The 8241-nt window shown below is 42.6% G+C and overlaps 1 pseudogene; it reads left to right on the top strand.

Moving 5' to 3' along the window:
* The first annotated feature begins 1302 nt into the window (after window positions 1-1302).
* LOC146182816 (monocarboxylate transporter 10-like) lies at window positions 1303-4258 on the top strand (annotated as a pseudogene).
* Window positions 4259-8241: the final 3983 nt, after the last annotated feature.

The raw sequence follows: 8241 nt of genomic DNA, 5'->3' as shown, positions 1-8241 counted from the left end.
AGGGAGCCTTGGTTTTCGCCTCCTTCGAAAAGCGGCCACCACGGCAGGGATGCGATCCCGTTTCCTTGGGAACTTTTTTATGCATGAAGTCTTGTTTTGATTAAACAAAATAGAACTTTTTTCCGGAATAATGATAAATTCTATGAACACCTGAGATCAAGTCGAAACAACAGTATTTTAATTGGAGAGCTTATTACTTATTCTTTAACCTTCAAACGTTTCTAGTTATTTTGTGTGCCTTAAAATGGTAGCGAAGTGCAGAATTCATCCTTCATGATTTTACCGAATAGATTTGTACCCTAAACATGAAATTAGGAAATGTCTCCATCAACTCTTCTTAGAAGTGGTTTTGCGGAACTTCCCCCAATCAAAACCTAATTTCATTTTGTGCTCAAGTATTGCTGTCTTAAGAGTGTAGTGCTACTGGTAACGAAATAAATGCAATACACAACCGTATTAAGAGTGAATTTAGCAGGCATATGCTTGTGGTTCGGAAAACAGAACGTTCGCTTCTAGTAAAATCTATACAAATTGCTTATATTTCTAAACCATGATCACTCTCACCGCTGTACCTTTACCCACTTTGACCACCTGGCTTTTTCATCACTAATTGTACGCAAGTGAGTGAACAATTATCTCAATTGGGATGTAAACTTAAAAACTACTTGCCACATTTTATGACAATTCTGGTATGTCGATTGAAGGACAATGCTCAGATACGCCTTCACATGCACACGCATGGATGCGCATGTACACACCCATGACCACTTTCGTTTAAAAAAAAATGGAATGCTTCGAATAATTTGAATTTCCTTTCTTTTCAGGTGCAGGTGCAGGAATCGTAATAATCATGCTTTTCCTCTATACTCTCACATATTTTGATAAGTATCGCGCAACAGCGACCGCCTTCAACTACGTCGGATGGGCGGCGTCTGGCGCCGTAGGACCAAGTTTACTAGCCACCACTTCTGAAAACTACGGTTCCCTGCCAGCACTCCTTCTTATGGGCGCTATAGCAGCGCACTCAATACCTCTCGTGATGTTGCTCAAAAATCCGCGTCTGCTTGGACCATGTGTTTTATTGAGGAAAACATTTTGCCCGGTGATGACAGAGCAAACAATTTCTGCAAGTATTAGTAATTCTTGTAATGGAGTATTTCCGTCCGACTACCTTTTGTGTGACGCTGCCGGTGGAAATGGCGGGAACCACAGCACTTTGCGTCTACAGATGCGCATAAAGTAGCTACAGAAAGCAAAAGGATCTGTGAATATAGAAAAAATGAAAATGCAAGATTTTAGAAACCCACATGCTGAAGCAGCACCAACCTCTGTGCAGGACGCTCCAGGTGAAAGCGCAAAAAGTATTTTTTCTTTTCAGGACATGAACCATGTCCAATGCCAGGGCAACTGTCCCCGAACAAAATATCTGGTTGTGAAAGCACCCGACATGGTGAAGCACTGCTGTGTTCTCTTTCGCTCAGCTACGCGCTCGTTGCGGTATACGTGGCTGTAGGCTATTCCAGTTCTATGCATGAGGGAACCATTGTGGCGTATGGAATCGACAAAAACGCTGGCACCTTGAGCCAATGCAACTAGCTGCAAACCTTTGCAGCACTTGGCATGCTGGTGGGTCGAATTGTGGTGTCCTTCCTTTCCGACAAAATACCAAACAGTAGGTGCCCCTTAGCAGCGGGCAGCCTAGCTGTTTCCGCAGCCAGCCTAGTTCTCATGTCTTTCACGAGTATGTCATCCTTGCGGTACTCACGACAACGCTGGGTGTCTGCCGAGGATTCTTGCTCTGCGTCAAGGCCGTCCTGTACGGCGACTACCTCGGCGTAGAAAGCCTGAGCTTCGCCTGTGGCTTGCAAGGCCTCGGAATGGTACCAGTGCTCCTGACCGCACCTGCAGTGATAGGTAAGCTGAATTTAAGCTCAACGGTTAGATATTGTGGCATATTTCTGTAATAAAAGCAGAATGCCAATTAAGCCATAGGTTCTGGAGGGCAGCATTCACAAAAATCTAGTTTGAATACCCAATGATCATATTGAGAGAAATACGCTATGGTATTATATATGAACAAAAATTATCAGCCGGTCTAATATAATTGAAATGTTAAAATGAGAATGCTATTCAAGTCTTCTGTTCGATTGAGGATGAACCTCAAATTCGGAAGGGAAACATTCATTCTGAATAAACTTTAGAATTTAGGTTCATTGGCATGAACCTGTCGCACCATCGAGATGGAACGGTTTGTTTTACTCACAGAATGATCGGAATAAATAAAGGTTATGCACAAATATGTTTCCAACTGTATACGAAGCATTTCAGGGGGCGTGCTGCAGCTGTACGTGCAAACATGCTTTATTTTACAGCCACAACAATTCTTTGACAGCATAGCGTGAAGGGTGACTGTTTGTAGCGAGGCGCTCTCCGTGAATGGAGAACTGATTCACTGCACAGAGAAACACAGCAGTTATGCTTTTACTAACATAGCTGCATAGTTAGGATTGCAGTTTGAAGAAAAAAATGCAATAATATTTCTCTTATGCTCTAATAACATAAGACAAAAATAGCGTCGTTTTACAAAACAAATGCTGCTTCAGATTTGGCTACATGCTGGGACTCGTAGGCACCATTATATAGAGCACCACAATTTTTTAGGCATTCTCTTAAAAACATCGAGAGCATGAGCAAAGGTAGTTGACATCCAATGCGCTTATTCTGGAAGTATAGGTAATTAAAATTGAACTCTTTAGCGAATGCCCTGTTTCACAGACTAGTTACAGAAATATAGGGGTCAGTATTATCTGCGTTAAGATACGTGTACCAGTCGAACCGGCAGGATACATTTCATAATTACATGAACAATTACATTTGTATTACTACTACTAATTACTACCTTGCGTTTTTCTCTTCACATCAAGAATCTTGGTTGCATTAATGCGCTTTGTGTAACAGTGCGCCGAGATTTTTCCAACTGTCATCTTCAATTCTGCAGTGAAGTGTATGGCTGGACATTGCTGTTAGACGCGTGCGACAGAGCTTTTGGCGTAAATAGATTTCTGTTGTAAATGAAGTCGCTGCCCTAGAGTTTCTGTTTGCTTGCAATCATGCCACGTAGGTTTTGGTCGTGCCATCTGCTAAAATATGTATTTGATAGTTAAAGATAAAAGTAAACGACCGCATTGCTTATCTGCTTCGGTATCCTTGGCAACATGGAATCAACCCGGGATATGGGAGGTGGTGAGTTTCTTTGTATCTGAATGGCCAGAATCTGTCTTTTCGGTCCTGTTTGTTGTCTCTTTAATTGCTCACGCACTGTTTGCGCTTCAAAAATCAGTCCGATGATTACAAAACAAATGGAAATCAGTGCCTTTAAACTGACGACTCTGAGCCCAAAAAGTGTACATTTGTATTTAAAGATATGCGCTCTTCTCTTTCTTTCTTAAAGAGAAAATATTGCCCACCCGATCGTCGGAAGATCTGATTGCAGTGCGCAACTTTCACGGTCCGTCGCAGAAATATGAAGAGGGTGGGTGCAAGTAGGAAGTAGAGGTGTGGTTCTTTAACCATACGAGGGACGGCATGTGAAGTTTTGTGTGTCTGACGATCGAGCGGCGAGTATAGTTGGTAGCAGTCTAATGACAGGCCGTGGTGCTGTTTGCGCTCGCGGCGGCGCGCCTGTTGCAACCGCATAGCTTTTCGGCATATATTATATTTAGCAGAAACGTGTGCGTTCATATAGGTTTCAGCGTGTAAATGCTTGTAAAGGAGCGGGAGTCGTGGCCGTGTCTGCTCTGTATGGTGAAACATGAAGGGGCTGTTGCGCTCTTTGCGGCCGTGTTCAAATTTTCCCACTTGGCACCTAAGCATTCTCAAACGTTTCCGTCGAATTTCTAGCGAGCTTTGAAACCCCTTTGTCCTTGTATCCTTACCAATGGTTTATCTATGTTAAAGTAGACACATAAAAAGCCAGAATGTAAAAAATTGCTATATTTTCTATAATCGTTTTTGCCTTAATCTTAGATATGCGCTATTAGGTCAAAAATAACGGACCTGAAATTTATATAGCTATCTCATGAGGTCATCACTATCTTGTTTTACAGGTTTCTTGAGGGACGAAATGGGTTCTTACGACCCATTCTACTGGATGTTAGCAGCCATGAATATTGCGGCTGCGTCCATTGTGTTTTGCGTCGCGCTTACGGACCACCAACGCAGAAAGCAGTCGAGTCTCAGCCGAGAACAGCAAAAATAAAAGACTATTATTCGGTTTTTCCTCAACTACGATATGCAATTTTTCAATGGCCAGAGGTTTCGTCCCAATCGCATATGAAGACTTTGAGCATACATCAATCTCGACGCTTGGCATAGTTACTAAGTATACTTCTATGTAGAAGCCATGCTAACGCGGTCATGGCTGACTACGAAGACGAAGAACCTTATGCCACCTATAGCCCTCCTCTTTAATTTGTTCACTATACTGATTGAGCTGGAATAACCAATTCAGTTAGCGTTTTATAACAATATTTGGCGCTTTCTAGATTGTTTCTTTGACGAACCAATTTATAACAGGTGCTTGTCATGTGGCGATAAATGTGCTTATAATTAGGCCGATATGTAAACTGCCTTTTCGGAAACAAGTCACACAGATTATAAGAAGACACTTTGTAGTTTTCATATCGATTGTTTTCAGTAGTATTGACGTAACGTTCTCACTAACATGGTGTCGTAAATGTGACCTCCAGTACTTGCATGTGCACACTGTCCCGTTTTTTTAGTTTTCTCTACTTTCCGAGAAGTGCCCTATCAGCAAAAAATTGAATTATGTGAGCTACTTTCTTCATAATAGAGGCTCCCACTATTAATATTAATTTAGTCTAAAACGATAGTTCTAGTGCATTGATTTCACATAGAGTAACACACCGACATTACAAATTAGTTGGAGTAACTGACACAGGCCAGTACAGTGCAATAGGGCTCGTTCTATAACCATTTCCCTGTAAGGACGTTGATATTAAAGAGATTAAGCAGCTATTTTCCATTAGGTTAGAAGGGCTCATGTATAAGCATCTGGGAGTATTTGCCAAAATGAAGATAGGAAATTTTATATTTCTATCACAGAAAGCACCGTTTGAAGTATTTGAAAAAAAAAAAAAGCATTTATGCTGCTTGCAAAAACCATGTTCTGTTTTGCAGTCATTATGGCAATGATCGCTCTTCACGTAAGCACACGAAATAATTATAGAACAGAGCCTCAAAATTGACTACCAGAAATTCTGAAACCTTTTTAAATCTCACCGCTGCTCGAAAGCAAATTGAACAATATGGATAAAATATATGTAAGTTTGAATGGTTCCGATGATCTTCAAGCACATGTTATCACTAAGTGGAGGAAGAATGACCCAATAAGTTTTGTACAACCCAACAACGCTCTTACACAAGTATTTAATAGTCGACGGATGGATAGGCAAAGCGCAAACTTTTCCATCCCCTACGATCGTTGTAAAGAATAGCAAGTGTTGGCTTCGAAGCCAGAAGCAGTGCACACAGCGGAAAAAAGCGGAGCATGCACTTCACTGGGAAAATTAACATTGAAGCCAGGCTCCCATCTAGTTTAAAATGAATGAAATGATTGAGCTCTGAGTTACTACGAAGGAATCTCCCTTCCCTCTCAATTAAAGAGCTGGCAGAGAGGGCTCCACTGCACAGGTGAAAAGGACAAAAAAATCATCTTGCTTTTTTTTTCGGTTAAAACGAAATCTGAATAATATATCAACAGCCTTCTTTCGTCGCTTTTTGGTTCAGCATATATACGACTTGTGCCGATGGGGCCAGCAAACGGTATTGCCCGCTTCGGGAATGATGCCGATGCTGCTTCTTTTGCTGGCTAATCCAGGCAATGTTTGTTCTAATCTGAAGATTATGAAGCCTAACTTATCTGAAAATTGTGTACTTTTTATCCGTATTTCAGGCAACAGAGAGCTCTTATCTTTCAAATGTACACATAGGAGATTGGAAGGAGGGCAGGCTCTAACAAACCAGCTTTGTGCTTCGATTCCGTATCCCATTGTGCAGTGGCAGTTTTTTTTTTAAACTGGGCGAATGTGACGGTTAAATATTTGTCCCATGTCCATCATCATCATCATCATCATCATCCTCAGCCGGACTATACCCACTGCAGGGCGAAGGCATCTCTCATCGAATTAACCCGGTCCTGTGCAAGCTGCATCCACTTGACCCCTGCGAACGTTTTAGCCTCGTCCGCCCGCATAATTTTCTGCCGCCCTCTGCTACGCTTTCCTTCGCTTGGAATCCAGTTTGTTGCCCTAAGCGACCAGCGGTTATCCTTTCTTCGCGCTACATGTCTTGCCCATGCCCATTTCTTTTTCTTGATTTCCAGTATTATTCTCAGTGACTTGACTTATTCTCTGACCCACTCTGCACGTTTCCTATCTCTTAACGTTATCCCTACCATTTTTGTTTCCATAGCCCTCTGCATTGCCCTCGACTTAAGTAGAAACCTCTTTGTTCACATCCATGTTTCAGCCCCATAGGTAAGTACACGTAAGATGCAACTGTTGTATACTTTCTTCTTGAGCGATGCCGGTAAGCTGCTATTCATAATCTTGCAGTGCTTGCCAAATGCGCTCCATCCCAGTCTTATTCTCCTTGTTATTTCCCTTTCATGGTCCGGATCTGCGGTTACTACCTGTCCTAAATAGATATATTTGCCTACTACTTCCAGTGCTTCGCTACCTAACGTAAACTCCTGTTCCTTCCCTAGGCTATTGAACGTTATCTCAGTCTTCTGCATATCAATTTTCAAGCCTAGTGTTTTACTTTTCCTGTCTAGGTCATCAATCATTCTTTGCAATTCATCCCCTGAGTTACTCAGCAAGGCAATTTCGTCAGCAAATCGCAGATTACTCAGGTATTCTCCATCTACTGTTATCCCTAACTGCTGCCATTCCAAGACTCTGAATAGTTCTTCGAAGCAAGCTGCGAATAGTACTGGGGAGATCGTGTCTCCTTGCCTAACACCTTTCTTTATAGGAATTTCGTTACTTTCTTTATACAGAACTATGGTTGCTGTGCACCTTCTAAATATATATTTACAGCACTTCCACGTGCGGCTCGACTACACCCTGATTTCGCAATGCCTGTATGACCGCCGAGGTTGCTACTGAGTCAAATGCTTTTTCGTAATCAATGAACGCTAAGTATAAGCGCTGGTTATATTCCGAGCATTTTTCTATCACCTGGTTGGTTGATGGTATGGATATGATCGATAGTGAAGTATCCTTTCCGAAAACCTGTTTGATCTTTCGCTTGGTTGCAGTCTTAAGTTGCCCGTTACTGACAAGAATGATGTGATCGGTTTGCAAATCAGACATATCCTGGAAATCGAAAACTAGAACTCTGTGTGTGTGTGTGTGTGTGTGTGTGTGTGTGTGTGTGTGTGTGTGTGTGTGTGTGTGTGTGTGTGTGTGTGTGTGTGTGTGTGTGTGTGTGTGTGTGTGTGTGTGTGTGTGTGTGTGTGTGTGTGTGTGTGTGTGTGTGTGTGTGTGTGTGTGTGTGTGTGTGTGTGTGCGTGTGTGCGTGTGTGTGTGTGTGTGTGTGTGTGTGTGTGTGTGTGTGTGTGTGTGTGTGTGTGTGTGTGTGTGTGTGTGTGTGTGTGTGTGTGTGTGTGTGTGTGTGTGTGTGTGTGTGTGTGTGTGTGTGTGTGTGTGTGTGTGTGTGTGTGTGTGTGTGTGTGTGTGTGTGTGTGTGTGTGTGTGTGTGTGTGTGTGTGTGTGCGTGCGTGCGTGCGTGCGTGCGTGCGTGCGTGCGTGCGTGCGTGCGTGCGTGCGTGCGTGCGTGCGTGTAATGTTGTATCCACAAAGAAGCTACGTATGTCTGAAATCAACTTTGCGCCCAGGCATCAAACTATAGCAAAGATGCAAAAGATCAGTTCGCCGTGAGGTCAGTCGGACTTCAATATCAAAACTTGTCTTCGCGTGCACTTACAGGAGGGGAAGAATCGTTAGGTTGAAATTCACCTACGCATCAGGACCATATTCACAGTGGTGAGCTATCATGAAAGTTTTAGAAAGGATGTGCACTTTGTCAAGGAGAATATACCTTGCGATTCTTCAGTGTTTACAGAGCAGCACGCTATCGCACATTATGAGCAACCAAATTTTTCGCCCTTTTAGTTTCCGCTGTACTAGATCCTGGAATGGCTTTTCGTGTTGAAAG

This window comes from Amblyomma maculatum, chromosome 7 (genome assembly GCF_055883805.1).
Source record: "Amblyomma maculatum isolate TAMU_Amacu chromosome 7, ASM5588380v1, whole genome shotgun sequence".
Taxonomy (NCBI): domain Eukaryota; kingdom Metazoa; phylum Arthropoda; class Arachnida; order Ixodida; family Ixodidae; genus Amblyomma; species Amblyomma maculatum.
This window is presented reverse-complemented; position numbering and strand designations above follow the sequence as displayed.